At 39.5% G+C, this 15,661-nt stretch overlaps 1 protein-coding gene across 2 annotated transcripts in view; it reads left to right on the top strand.

The window, feature by feature from the left end:
• Window positions 1–15,661, top strand: part of prr16 (proline rich 16) — a 187,523-nt gene that overhangs the window by 106,607 nt on the left and 65,255 nt on the right. Inside the window, exon 3 of one of the 2 annotated variants that reach the window (XM_078397017.1) lies at window positions 12,461–12,536. The exons of the other annotated variant lie outside the window; for it this stretch is intronic. The gene's annotated coding sequence lies outside the window, so the exon portion shown is untranslated. The remainder of the gene's footprint in view (window positions 1–12,460; window positions 12,537–15,661) is intronic. 2 annotated transcript variants of the gene reach the window in all.

The following is a 15,661-nucleotide window of genomic DNA, read 5'->3' as shown; positions in this document are numbered from 1 at the left end:
GAAAAAAAACATCAAAATAATTGACAACTTGCCACCAGTTTGCAAATAGACTATAGTTTCAATAAATTCATTGCTGTCAGCGCTGTTGGGAACATTTAACTCCAAGGGAATTCTCTTGTTTTATGTCACTCTTGCTCCACTGAAATGTTCACCACCCCCGAAGCTCCATGAATAATTTTAAATCTCCCATGGAGAGAAAAACACAATCATTAATGATATATTTGTTTCAGGAATATGAGCCCTTTGCAGCATTTTTTCCATTGCTAAATGTTTTATAAACATCAAAATACGATTCAATTTTCACATTGGAATTGATTTTTGTCAATTAGGTATAGCTTGAGAAGTCACTGAAGAGGTTCATTCATCAGATGGTTGATGGTTGAATTCACCTTTGATGCTCAATGGATTGGCTTGACTTCCATGTACAATGAAGCAATTAGTATTTGCCCATTTAAAAAAAAAAGATCATTGGAGATCAAATAAATCTCTGTAGATTTAATCTTATCAAACAGTATAGCAGTAAAACTAGCATGAAGAAGGGTACTGACCCGAAACATCACCCATCCTTTTTCTCCAGAGATGCCTGACCTGTTGAGTTACCCCAGCACTTTGTGTCTAACTTCGATATATACCAGCATCAACAGTTCCATTCTACGCAGTATAGCATGCCTACCCAATAACACTGCAGATACAGTAACTGTGCCTGGAAGGTCACCCATATTGTGAATGCAAATAACATTATTAAATTTAATTTGTCTTCACATCATATCTATGTTTTTTTCATTGTTTTTGGCTTTTAAATATTTTGGCTCTTTTTGTCCAGTCAAAGTTGTAACTAGCTTGTTGCCTATCCATCAGAAGCGCGAGTATCAGGAGTTTGCCTTAGTTCACAAAGGGAAGGGGATGAGTTGACTCCAATAAATGAAAATAAAAAATGAAATTGAAAATATGAAATAAAAACAGAACCTGTTTTTGATATGAAAAAGTCAAACAGTCATGCAGCTTCAGTGGAGAGAGAAACAGAGTTAATGTTTCAGGTCAACGACTCTTCATCAGAACTGCTTCAATTGGTCAGTCATCGTTTTTGTTTAAAAATTGCAACAGGTCCCTCTTGTCATGTCCCTAAATTTCAAAAATAGATAAATTTAAAAAAACCTGGCTATTGCTTCATCAGGACATCTAATATAAAGTCGAAATTGTTGCTTGTAAATTCAGTGTCTGAAATGTGTCTGCTGAAAGAACAGAAAATTTAAATACTAGAAACAGAAGAACATTTTCCTGGATATTGGATTGCATGTAGCTCCATTCCTTGTGTGCCAAATGCCAAGTGATTCACTATGATTGTGATGTATCGACAAAATCTGGGATATTGTGCAATTTACACAAAGTCAATGATGCTCCTTTGAGTTTTCATGGATAATGCCTTGGAGAATGCTGAATCCAGTGCTGTACCTGCCATGGAGTCTAAAGCTGGGAACCCAGCTCAGTTGGGTCACATTTGTTTTTAAAAATCCTGCCCATTTTTCCACCCTGTTCACTGCAACTGCATCATCAACTTCAATTTGCGAGCAATACCATCAATGTGCCCTCTTCCTAATGCTGATCCTCTAATCACTCATCCCTGCCAACAGAGACCTGCAGTGGCTTTTCATACCTATTGGGATTCTGATCAAACTCTTCATCCTATCCTGGTCCTTACTCTAACATTGCAATCCTCAAACCTTCCCTATCTCTGGATCCCTCGCAACTAAATAGCCACCAGTACCCAACATTCCCTTGTGTGACCCAGCTGATTCCAGGCATCCAATTTGTTTGTGTGCTTTGCATAGGCTTTCCTAGTACAAAAGTTGTTAAAAACCGCACAGCAGCTTGGCTGAATATCCTCATGGCAGGCCTGTGAACAAACTACTTACTGTTATTGCATACTAACTATTTATAGGGCCTAAGACACTATTTTCTTCTGGAATGATATGTTGGCAAACTAGAAGAAAACATTTGAAGATGATGTTTTAGCAAGAACAAGTATATTTATGTAGCCGAGAAGAAAAATGACCAATATATTTCAACAAATTAGGAAATGAAAATAAACAGCGTCAAAAATCCCACATTTGCTATGAAAAGGAAAATAAATTATGAGAAATGTACATGTAATGGGACCTAAAGCTGAGGTCAGGGAAATGTTTTGAAAAGAAAAGTGAAAAAGTAAGAAAAGCATTTACTTGAAGAGAATATTATCAAGAAAATATATTTTCATGGGAACTGAATGTTAACTAAAGTTATTGAACAAAATAGAGCCATGGAAAGAAAAATAATTGTAAAAGGAGGAATTCTGCTGCATAAAATCTATAAAACAAAAAATAAAAGTGACCAATAAAACTTAAAAATAAAAACATAGTTATTAAAAATAGTTTACATTATAAAAACTTTTTTTTCTTCACAATATGCAATTTGTAAATTTTCAGAAGTAAAGGAAAGATTACTGCAGCTATACTGATCCAAAGAAAACATACACAATTTAAGGTAAATTTCTGAAAGTATCAGACCTTAATTAGGGTGGCACGGTGGCACAGCGGTAGAGTTGCTGCCTTACAGTGCTTGCAGTGCCAGAGACCCGGGTTCGATCCCAACTACGGGTGCTGTCTGTACGCAGTTTGTACATTCTCCCCGTGACTGCGTGGGTTTTCTCCGTGATCTTTGGTTTCCTCCCACACTCCAAAGACGTACAGGTTAATTGGCTTGGTATAAGTGTAAATTGTCCCTAGTGTGTCTAGGGTAGTGTTAATATGTGGGGATTGCTGGTCGGTGTGGACTTAACAGGCCAACGAGCCTGTTTCCGCACTGTATCTCTAAACTAAAACTAAACTGAAATGATTTATCATGTCAGCGTCTGGCTGAATTCTGCAAAGTTTATTTTTATGTCATTAATCTATGTTGAGAATTCACGAAATGGAAATTTCCTGAATCATTTCGACCACTACTTTGTTACATTTGCTCAAATGTCACTCCCGTACTAAAGGTAACAGAAAGTGAGTTTCCCCATGATACTGTAAAACGCACACCATAAGTGCAAGATGTAGCTTGACATCATAAGTCACAGGAGCAAAATTGGGCCATTTGGCCATCAAGTCTGCTCCACTATTCAATCATGGCTGATCTATCAAATGTAACTGTTTATGTGCTTTATAACAGTTATTTGGGGAAAATAAAGGTTCACTTTATTGCATCGTTGCTTTAAATTCTAGATAAATAGAGTTACAAAAAGGAAGTTCCACATTCAGTGCTTTCATAGAGACACACAGCACAGCAACATGCCCATCGGCCCAACTCATCCATGCCGACCATGATTCCCCATCTAAGCTAGTCCCATTTGCATGTGTTTGACCCATATCCCTCTAACACTTTGCCCATCCTGTCCAAGTGACCTTTAAATGCTGTTATAGTGCCAGCCTCAATTACCACCTTTGGCAGCTTATTCCATATTACCCATCAGGTGAATGGGTAATATTACAGGTGAAAAAGTGCTCCCTAGGTTGGTACTTTCCCTTCTTATCTTAAACATATGTCATCTGTTTCTTGATTCCCCTAACCTGGGTAAAAGACCCTATGGACCCTTTTGGCACTTGCTTTTCTGCTTCATTTTGCATGTTTTTATTATCCAGCCAAAGGAACCATAGTTTAGTCCACCATCCTAAAGAAGGTAACTCTGTCATTGTAATGGTGTTCAGCACTGCAGTGGCATGATGGTCCAGCAAGATTCTTGTTGAAAATTCTTGAATGTGACTTATCTATAGGTGGTGAAATGGAAGGGAAATTTATCCAAAGACGCTGATTCACTAGGTTAAGGAGATGCAGAAATTTTCCTGAGTCTTTTTTATAATATGTTGGAACTAGTGGAGCGTGTGATGTCACCATTGCCATCTTGGAAAGATCTGTAGCCATTTACATGAAGGGAAGATTTAATGTTGATACTTATCAAGATTCTGAAATTATATCAGTGAATGTTCATATTATGTGTCCAATATTATGAATATTTTAAACTATATTATCAAGTTGCTTTTCCATAATCAAAGGTGCACATGCATCAAGCAGCGAGTTTTCTCTTTCCTTGTACTACAATGATGTTTTTCCATTTAGGTTACCTTGCTTTTCCGACCAAAATACATCACTTCCATATCTTGACACTAAACTTAATCTGCCATATGCCTGGTTATTTTTCCAGGCTATTTATGTCCTCCTGAAGTCAATTACCAACCTCCTTACTACACCATTTCCAAGTTTTGAGTTATCTGAAAGCTTTAAAATGATGTCTTTGATTCTTATATCATTCAAAAAAGATCAAGGAAATTATTGTGTCGTATTATTCATGTCAGTGTTTCAAGATTGAAAATGTACTTGCGATGGAGTGACATGCAGCAATATCTGTTTCCAGTCATTTTATGTAATGGAAATTTCAAGCCACTAACCACTTACCCGATTACATATCCTGATTTCTGTCCTCTTCCATCCATCAGTTGACAAGTGGATCTATTCTCACCCTTCTGATCTCTAGCCTAGGTGCTACACATTGAACACGTGGCATGCTCATTGCTGTAGATGGGCTATTTTTTAACCATCCATAACTAGAATTTCTAGGCCAACCATTTGCAATAAAACACCATGGGCAGCACAGTGGCACAGCGGGGGGAGCCGCTGCCTCACAGCACCAGAATCCCGGGTTCGATACTGACCTCGGATGCACGTTCTTTCTGTGACCATGTGGGTTTCCTCCGGGTTCTCTGGGTTCCTCCTACATCCCAAAGATGTGCATGTTTGCAGGTTAATTGGCTTCTATAAAATTGCCTCTAGTGTGAAGGGAGTGGATAAGAAAGTGAAATAACATAGAACTGATGTGATCAGGTGAACAGTAGTCGGTGTGGACTCAGTGGAATGAAGGATCGGTTTCCATGATGTATTTTTCAGCCAAAAAAACAATAATCATCTGTCCAACTATTCAGACGTCATGTGTAGAAAAAAACTGTAGATGCTGGTTTAAATCTAAGGTAGACACAAAATGCTGGGGTAACTCAGCGGGACAGACAGCGTCTCTGGAGAGAAGGAATGGATAATGTTTTGGGTCAATATGTCACCCATTCCTTTTTATTCAGACATCCTGATGGTTTGGCATCAGGCTCATCAGGTGATTATTACCTGTACTTCCTATAAATTCTTTAATTTCATCTGGGCCCTGTTTCCCATCACACCCTTTGAACTCATCAGGACCCCATTTCCCTCACTGCCTTTAAACTTGGTTTCAGTGGAAAACCATGTAAAACCACGACACGTAAATAAAAGTAAAAATATCTTGAAGTAAAATGCAATAGTCCAAAGTATCTGTCATTCCAGCACTACCAAAGTCCCAAGTGTGCCAGATTATCAGACTGTAACACGATGTTGGGCTTTCTGGCCTGAACGCATTTTTATTCAGCAGCTATTGTCTCTTAAATCAATTTTAGAAAACTATATTATCTGCTGCTTTACCTTGTGCCTTTTGAAAATGCACTTATAGTACATCAACTGTATTGCCTTCAACCATTAGCAGCCCCGATCAATTTATTCAAACTTGTTTACCTTCAACAATTCCACACTGTATGTCATTTTTGAAAAAAAAACATACTTTCCCAAGCGATAATTAATTTAGTCTCAAAACTTTTTAAAATCCTCTTCATCCTGATGCTTGGCTGATTGTCCTCTGTCATTGTCTTCTATTCCACAAGGATTTAAAATCACTCCTGCAATTATGGAGAATAAATATAGGCATCTTGTACAATCAGGAAAGCATTTTGTTCACATGACATATTTCCATATTTTTAAATTAACTGGTGCTTTATTTTTAGATGGTTCTTTTGTTAATATATTTGTCACTGAGGTAATTTGAGTTTTAGAAACTAATCCAAACAATGTTAAATGAATCAACCTGATATATGTTGTCAGCATGACAATTATACTCTTGTTTTCATTCTCTAAAGGAATTTCGATGCGCTAGCAAATCAGTCTTTAATGCCCGAATCTAATTTTCCGTGAGGAGGTAGTGAAATATATCACTGCAGCACTTGTGATGAAGGTACCCCAGTGGTACTGTTAGATAAAAAGTGTTTATCTCTTAACCTGGAAAGGAGGCAGGAATAGTGATAGATCCCTAAATCAGGATGGAATGTGAGTTGGAGGGGAGCTTGGTGGGGGTGTACTGATTTTCCCACCAATAGACAATAGACAATAGGTGCAGGAGTAGGCCATTCGGCCCTTCGAGCCAGCACCGCCATTCAATGTGATCATGGCTGATCATTCTCAATCAGTACCCCGTTCCTGCCTTCTCCCCATACCCCCTGACTCCGCTATCCTTAAGAGCTCTATCTAGCTCTCTCTTGAATGCATTCAGAGGCAGAGAATTCCACAGATTCACAACTCTCTGACTGAAAAAGTTTTTCCTCATCTCCGTTCTAAATGGCCTACCCCTTATTCTTAAACTGTGGCCCCTGGTTCTCGACTCCCCCAACATTGGGAACATGTTTCCTGCCTCTAACGTGTCCAACCCCTTAATAATCTTAGACCAGTCACCTACACTCACGATACTACTTAACCTAACAACCAGCATGTCTTTTGGGATGTGAGAGAAAACCAGAGGAGTCAAAGGAAGCCCACTTGGTCACATGGAGAGCATGCACAAATCATTAAAAAATGTATCAGTCATGGAATCATACAGCATGGAAACAGGCCCTTCCGTCCAACTTGCCCATGCCGACCAACATGCCCCATATACACTAATTTCCACCTCCATATTGGCCCATAATCCTCTAAACCTATCCTGACCATGTACCTGTCCAAATATCTCTTAAATGTTATGATAGTACCTGCCTTGGCTACCTCTTCCAACAACTCATTCCATATACCCACCACCCTTTGTGTAAAAAAAAATGCTACCCCTCAGGTTTCTATTAAATCTTTCCCCCTTCACCTTAAACTTTTGTCCTTTGGTTCTCGATTCCTCTACTCTGGGCAAAAGACTGTGCATTTACCTGATATATTCCTCTCATGATTTTGTACGCTCAGTAAGATCACCCCTCATCTTCCTGCACTCCAAGGAATAAATTCCTAGCTTACTCAACCTTTCCCTTTAGGAATAAGGGGTAGGACTGAGATGAGGAAAAAAAAATTCACCCAGAGTTGTGAATCTGTGGAATTATCTGCCGCAGAAGGCAGAAATGTCTGGGAATGGGCTCAACTGGGGAGATCTTGAAAGAACCGCCAATAACCAAGTGAGGTGGAGGACATTTGTCAATGGCCTATACTCCCTAGAGGAGCCAAGGACTTAAGAAGAAGAAGAAGAAGAAGAAGAAGAAGAAGAAGAAGAAGAAGAAGAAGAAGAAGAAGAAGAAGAAGAAGAAGAAGAAGAAGAAGAAGAAGAAGAAGAAGAAGAAGAAGAAGAAGAAGAAGAAGAAGGCAGTGGAGGCAAATTCACTGGATGTTTTCAAGAGAGAGTTAAATTTAGCTCTTAGGGCTAAAGGAATCAAGGGATATGGGGAGAAAGCAGGAATGGTTTACTGATTTTAGATGATCAGTCATGATCATGTTGAATGGTGGTGCTGGCTCGAAGGGCCAAATGGCCTACTCCTGCACCTATTTTTCTATATTTCTATGTTTCTATATATCAAGCCCTCGAGTCCTGGCAACATCCTTGTAAATCTTCTCTGCACCCTTTCCAGTGTGATTTTTTTTTCCCTTTATTAGGGTGACCAAAACTGTACATGATACTCTAAATGTGGCCTCACCAATGTCTTATACAACTGCAACATGACGTTCCAACTTCTAGACTCAAAATTCTGACTGATGACCTCTATCCACCTATTACTTCCCACGCTTTGCCCTAACTCTCTCCTCTCCCAGCTCTTTCTCCCTGTCCACCATCCCTACAATCAGTCTGAAGAAGGGTCACAACCCAAAACGTCACTTCTCCATGTTCTGCAGAGATGCTGTCTGCCCTATTGTGTTTCTCCAGCACTTTGTGTAAACCAGCATCTGTAGTTCCTTGTTTCTGCAAGGAAACTGGTTGGTTTACCTTGGGTGGCATTGAGTTTCTTGAAGCCACAGCCATTCAGGCAAGCGGAGAGACCTATCACGTTCCTGACATGCTTTGTTGATTATGGAATAGCTTAGACGAATCAAGAGGCAATCATCCTGTTGGTAGCACTTATTGTTGTGCGTTGTTTTTTTCAAAATTGTGTTTGTGATATACTATTTCTGGAATACAGGTTTTCACAAAAACAGAAGCAATTACAATAATTATAGTGTGAATAATTGCAGGTTCTTTTGGTCATGCACAGAGTTAACTCATTGAAGGAACTATCCAATAAAACTGGATTATCTCAATAAAGACTGGAAAATAAACTGAAGATGCAAACCCAACAAAATAAACCACTGCCAGTGTCTTTTATTTAAAGGTGATATCCTATCATGATCATTCTTACAAGATGCTCAAAGCATTTTGAACTGTCATTCATTTTAATTTCTTGCAGAGGCTCAGCAATTTCTGCTCAAGATATTATTGTAGACTCCAAAAGAACATTTATCATCTATAAGTTTCTATATATGTATATTACCTTTAGAAAGGAGATGAGAACTAATTTCTTTAGTCAGAGGGTGGTCAATCTGTGGAATTCATTGCCACAGATAGTTGTGGGAAGCCAATGCATATTTTTTAAGGTGGAGATTGACAATAGCAGGAGAATGGAGTTGAGAGGGAAGATAGATCAGCCATGATTGAATCGCGGAGTAGACTTGATGGTCCGAATGGCCTATTTCCGCTCTTCAAACTTATGAGCTGTATTTCAACTATAGTGCATTCAACTCAAAATTTTGCTCTGCCAACAAAAATGGAATGTTTTGGAGAAACAGAATTTAGCTGACATTATCTCTCTTACACTATAATAACAACTTCAGAGGGAGAAAGTTGTAGAGCTTGTCTGACTGAAGGACATCCACCTTCATGAAGGACTAGCTCTCTATGACTTCACATGGATCTACTTACATTGCTCAGTAGTGCACTTGGTAGATGTGCTGCCTCACTACTCCAGTGACTTGGGTTCAATTATGACCTGTGGTGGGTGCTCTGTGTGCAAAGTTTGCATTTATCCCTATGTCTCTGCAGGCTTCCTCCAGATGGTCTGGTTTCTTCCCAAATGTGGCTTGGCAGGTAAATTGTCAGTATTATTTATCCCTAGTATGTAGGTGAATGGTGAAAACTGGGAGGAACTGATGGCATTAAATAGGGAAGAGAATGGGATTGCCCTGTGACCCTGCATTGATTTCATGGGCTGAATGGCCTCCTCAAGAGCAAGGAAATATGTATATTACATGTGAATCAGACTTTCCGGCATTGTGAGCTCAAATGTTCCAGATTAAGTTCCAAATATAAAGACCTTTCTCATGCTCCCAAGAGGGTTATACATAATGGTCCCTTTAAGAACTAATAGTTTAAGAGGAATTCTGGTGGTGGGCGAAATAGGAAGGGGAATGTGAAAACCAGTATGATACAACATATTGGTTACTAAACTTAAACAGCTTCCCTTTTGCAACAAGCTATATATTGTTTGCCCATTCATCATAGCTCTGCCCAAAGATTGCATGACGTAGTTTTAGATAAAGAGTCACGTTCAGCACAACCCATCGGCTGCAGTTTGAGGCTATGGCATAATTACTACTCACACTGGTAATAATTGGAATGGAATTTCATTCTGACTTTACTTTGAAAACAATGATTTTATTTTGGTGTCTGGAGGACAGGTTTCTCATTAATGAAATCAGCTGAATGTTTGGTTGGCAATGTTCTTGGATATTATGAGAGGTTGTTTCATTACTTCATGCGCCCAGCATGGAGCTCCACCCACGAGGAAACTGTCAGGAAATCATACCATTTCTAACCTCATTACTTGCACCTTGGGGAATAATCAAGGCTCCGCGCCAGAAGTGCATGCATAAAATTATCCCAGCAGACTAAGTTGATCAAACATTGTACTGCTAATGAAGGTCTGAGCACTGCAGGAAACAATAGAGGCATTCTATCTGTGAAGGATATGATGCAAGGATGGGCACCACATTGGGGTGATGTGTAGAGATATACTTTCCAAAAAAAAACCCTTCGAAGAATAGAATATTTATGCAGAAACTTTACTTGTGCGATACTCTGATCTGGGGAAAGAGTGAAAGAAAATAACTGCAGATGCTGGTACAAATCGAAGGTATTTATTTCACAAAATGCTGGAGTAACTCAGCAGGTCAGGCAACATCTCAGGAGAGAAGGAATGGGTGACATTTCGGGTCGAGACCCTTCTTCAGACTGATGTCAAGGGGGCGGGACAAAGGAAGAGTGAAAGGGGAAAGAGTGACATCAATAAATCAAAAGGTTGTTACTTCATCCATTTCTGTCGCTTTGAAATTGAAAATGAATAAAACTATTTTTTTTTAAATTCCCAAAATAAGATGATCATCAGAGGTTTTCAGAATTAGTGACATAATTGGAATAAAATCCATTTATAAAATATTTTGATGCTATCTTTCCAGAATCTCACTGCTGTAACTTCCAAAATGTTAACTTCAATCATTTGATTACTATCCAGTGGAACAAAACCTTTTTGTGCTCCATCGCAAGGAAAACGATTGCCAGCTGTTTCTGGTAAACTTTGAGTCGTCTGGAAAGTTCCAGCTACATTCCAAAGCAGTCTATAAAGCAACAATTAGAATTTATGAGTTCTATGGAGGCAGACCGATGGAAATAAAAGTCACAATTAACATTGACAATGTGACATTGCCAAGCAGCAATCACTTAGCTTTGGATCCTAAATAGTACAAAAGATATGTCCAAGTATTTCATCTTTGATTTTGAAGTATATTGCACATTTAAAATTCTATGTTCTAAAGTGCCTATGGTGGAATAAGCTATGGATCTCACTGCCCGGACAATGAGTTTATAGAATGGATTACCCAACTATTTAAAAACCTATCTAAGTTCCATTACACTGATTCTTGTTATTTTCACATATGCAAGTTCTGATCATGCTCTCTCAAATTCATAACCACGCAGCACACCACCAGAGACATTAAAATAAAATTGCATTCCTGTTCTTCTGAGCCATGCATAAATAAAGTTTTAAGCATATGTGAGAGATCATTTTCAGTTGAAAGACTACCAATATCATTCAGAGTGTGCAGTGAGCTGTGCCAAGTTTAGTCCTAAAATTGTAACCTAGTTCCCATGTAAAACACGAAAATTGCATTGCTCCAGCTTGCTTAAGGCTCAAGATAACATTGTTATGTCCAAAGAAACAAAGGTTTTTTTTAAATATTACCATTCCACTTCCAATGGGTAGAAGGACTGATCATTCACCTTTTGGATGAATGTTTTGGTTCATCAGTTTTCCGTGCAGGTTTGCAATGGTTTTATGGTCTGGCCTGTTGAATATTCTGAGGAATGCTTTTCTGAGATAAGAAAGCTGAATTCATTTTATTTCACAATAGTTAGAAGAAGGAGAGGTTTATTTAAGGTACAAACTACGGTTAATTCCAGAACTTCATCCACAATGCAAACATGAAGAAACAAAATTATTTGATGCTAGTTTCCATGTGCATCTGTTTATTGTAAGTAAGCATTGCAGTTGTACATGACATTGGCGAGGTCACATTTGGGGTATTGCATTCAGTTTTGGTCAGCCTGCTATAGGAGAGATGTTGTTAAGCTAGATAGAATGCACAGAAGATTTACATTAGGGTTATGGATATTAAACATAGAACAGTACAGCTTAGGGATGGACTCTTTGACCCACAATGTTTGTGCCGAATATGATGCCTAACTGAATTGATCTCATCTGCCTTTACGTGATCTATATTCCTCTATTCCCTGCACTTCCATGTGCTTATGTAAAAGCCTTGATAATCAGGGGACATAGGTTTAAGGTGAAAGGGGAAAGAATAAATAGGAAACTGACGAGCAACATTTTCACACAGAGGGTGGTGGGTACATGGAACGAGCTGCCATAGGAGGCAGTTGAGTAGCAGTTACTAACTATACCAACATTTTAAAGACATTTAGACATGTATATGGATAGAAAAGGTTTAGAGGGATATGGGCCATATGCAGGCAGGTGGGACAAGGATAAATAGGAAATCTTGGTCGACGTGGGCAAGTTGGGCTGAAAGTCCTGCTCCATGCTATATGATTCTGAATCTAAATTTGGCATCCAGCTGTTCTTTATGTGAAGTTCCGCATTCAATTACAAACAAATTGTAGGCATTGGCCATCGGATTCTGAGGTCATAGGTCTAATGTAAGACCTATCAGCTTCAGGCTTCTACTAATTAAGTGATTCTGAATTGTAATTCTTAATTGTAATTCTAATTAAGTGATTCAAAGTGGACATTCTGTTTCCCAACAGGCTGCCCAGTCATGGCAAAGATGCCATGAAGAAATCTAAATTACTTTTGGTTTGGGACCTATTTGGACCAGGATCAGTGAGTTATTGGAGAAATGATTGTTTATCAACTGTGACTCACGGACCGCAAACATAAGTTCAATAGCTAAAATCTCTGTTGGAAATCTGAAATGAAAACTGAAAATGCTGCGGGACTACCTCAACAAGTCAGGTAGCATATGTGGAGAGAGAAACAATGTTAATATTTCAGGTCAATCTTCTTACATCAGAACAAAGAACATAGAACAGTACAGCACAGAAACAGACCCTTCAGCCCACAATGTTGACGCTGAACATGATACCAAGTTAAACTAATCTCCTCTGTCTGCACGTAATCCATATCCCCCCCCCCATTCCCTTCATATCCACGAGTCTATCCAAAAGCCTCAAATGCCACTGAGTTTTCGCCGGGTGCTCCAGTTTCCTCTCACAGTCAAAAGATGTACAGGTTTGTAGGTTAAATGACTTCGGTAAAATTGTAAATTGTCCCTTGTGTGTTGGATACTGCTGGTGTATGGGGTGATTGCTGGTTGGCGTGGTCTCGGTGGGCTAAAGGGCCTGTTACCATGCTGTATCTGTAAAGTCTAAAGGCAGCCATCCTGTGACCGCACAGGAAGGTGCAATGGAAGTGAAAGGTAATGGGAGGGAAGGGAATCTGTAGCATCCAACTGGCTAACAGATCTTACCTGGGGGAAAATTTTCAATGGGTCAGGAGATTAAACCTGCAGCTTTGCTCCACAGTTTACAAACTTAATCAAGCATTTTGAGAAATGGTTTAATAAACACTTTAATTGGGGTGCTGGAAACCTGAAAAAAAGAAAATACCAGAAACACTCAACAGATCAGACAATGACTGTGGAAAGTTAAACTAAGTTAATGTTTGGAGTTTGAGACCCTGGCAGACCCTGAAGAACTGGGAGTGAAACCAAGTTAGTTGTAAGTTGCTTAGAAAGTGTGAAGAGATGGACAGGGCGAAAGGGAGGGCCAGGAAGGGCAAGTCAGATGAGTTAATGGAGGAAATGAGGAAATGGTCACAATTCTTTATCTGTGCTACATGTTGCTAACTGCAGGGCTGTCATGGCATGTCCCAAAAAGAACGGCAGAATATTGAGTCTAGGTAACAAATGAATGAAGTTGGAAAGCTCTGTTTGAGACCAACAACTGCAGTGTGCGCAAATGGAAGATGAGGTGTTGTTTTGGATAATGGACAAAACAACTCCTTTTCCATTTACACTCGTGGAGAAGATTGCAATACATGAATCCAGGGTCAAATGTGGCCAATACGGCATTGAAGTGCCTGCACCCCAATTTTTAAAGAGCTAGTTAGGCTTGGAGTGGGGGAGATATTGAGACATAGCAGATCTCAAATGATAAGAATATTCCTTTTCCTTCAGCATCCAGATGAACAATAATGAGATCCAACGAACCTTTGCCACAAAGATAGACACAAAGTGCAGGAGTAAGGCAGCATCTCTGGAGAAAAAGGATGGGTGACATTTTGGGTCAGGAGCCTTCTTCTGAGCCTTTGACTCTTCTGACCACAATTGATTGGATCACATCTTGACTTGGTCTGGGATTGTCCTCTTCAATAAAACGGACTGCATGTTCAGTCTGTTGCCTGGGAATTGTAATCTAATAAATAGACGGTTCCACTTAAATAAAATTGATAAATGAACAGCTTTCTGTATGAAACAGTGTATCAGGCACTCCATGCACACCATTATTCTCCTTAAACTACTCTCATCATTTTTGAAAGTGTCGATCCTATTTGATACCATATATTACCAATTCAAATTGGCTATGTTTTCCTGCTGAGAAGCACTATTTTTTCAGCCAACTGGAAAATTAAAATTGACACTCTGATAAGACATTCTTTCAATAAAAATGGAATCCAAACACATTTTTAGTTATATTGAAATAAATGGCTGTCTTTCCTTTAATATTACATATACTTCTGTTCAAAATGCCCCATATATGAAATGATTATCCATTTTAAAATACTATTTACCTTCAAAATCTCATTGTCCTTGCATCAGAATTTCATTTCATGTAAACCGAACATTTGCAAGCTGATATGTTCTCATGAAAATTCACTTCCGAAATACCACACACAAGATTTTAAACTTTCGGATGCTTTTTATCAGTAAAATATCAAATTTAAAACATTACAATACAATACAATACAATACAATACAATACAATACAATACAATATAATACAATATATCTTTATTGTCATTGTACAGGGGTACAACGAGATTGGGAATGCGCCTCCCATATGATGCAATAATTTAATTAGCTAGTCAGTATTTATTTAAACAACCCAATGAAACAAATTGTAACAGTTTTAAAACAGAATAAAGTGCAAGTAGATCTGTGCCAGATCACTGTGCGATGTGACCATCTGGCTCAGCAGGACCGGTTCATAGCAGCTATGGCCCTGGGGATGAAGCTGTTCCTGAGTCTGGAGGTGCGGGCGTAGAAGGCCTTGTATCGTCTGCCCGATGGTAGAAGTTCCGACAGACTGTTGCAGGGGTGTGAAGATTCTTTGTGGATGCTGGTGGCTTTTCTGAGGCATCGTGTGTTGTAGATGTCCTCCAAGGCTGGTAGCTGTGTTCTGATGGTCCTCTGAGCTCTATGGACTACCCGCTGAAGAGCTTTTCTCTCTGCCTCCGTGCAGCTGAGGTACCACACAGAGATACCATGTGTTAGGATGCTCTCTATGGTGCAGCGGTAGAATGTCGTCAGCAGCTGTTGGGGTAGACCAGACTTCTTCAGTGTTCTTAGGTAGAACAGTCGTTGCTGTGCCTTCTTGACCAGCGCAGCAGTGTTATTGGACCATGTTAGGTCCTCCGACATGTGAGTGCCCAGAAACTTGAAGCTGGACACTCTCTCCACACTGTCCCCATTGATAGAGATCGGGGCGTATTCCCCGTTGTGTGACCTACGGAAGTTGATGATCAGCTCCTTGGTCTTGGTGGTATTTAGGGACAGGTTGTTATCAGAGCACCAGACTGCCAGGTTCTGCACCTCCGCTCTGTATTTTGTTTCATCACCGTTGTTGATCAGCCCGATCACCGTTGTGTCGTCTGCAAACTTGACATTGGTGTTGGTGTCGAATGCAGGAACACAGTCGTGTGTGAAGAGGGAGTAGAGCATGGGGCTC

This window comes from Rhinoraja longicauda, chromosome 3, assembly GCF_053455715.1.
Source record: "Rhinoraja longicauda isolate Sanriku21f chromosome 3, sRhiLon1.1, whole genome shotgun sequence".
NCBI classification, from domain to species: Eukaryota; Metazoa; Chordata; class Chondrichthyes; order Rajiformes; family Arhynchobatidae; genus Rhinoraja; species Rhinoraja longicauda.
The sequence above is the reverse complement of the archived record's forward strand: the minus strand, read 5'-3'. Positions and strand labels throughout refer to the sequence as shown.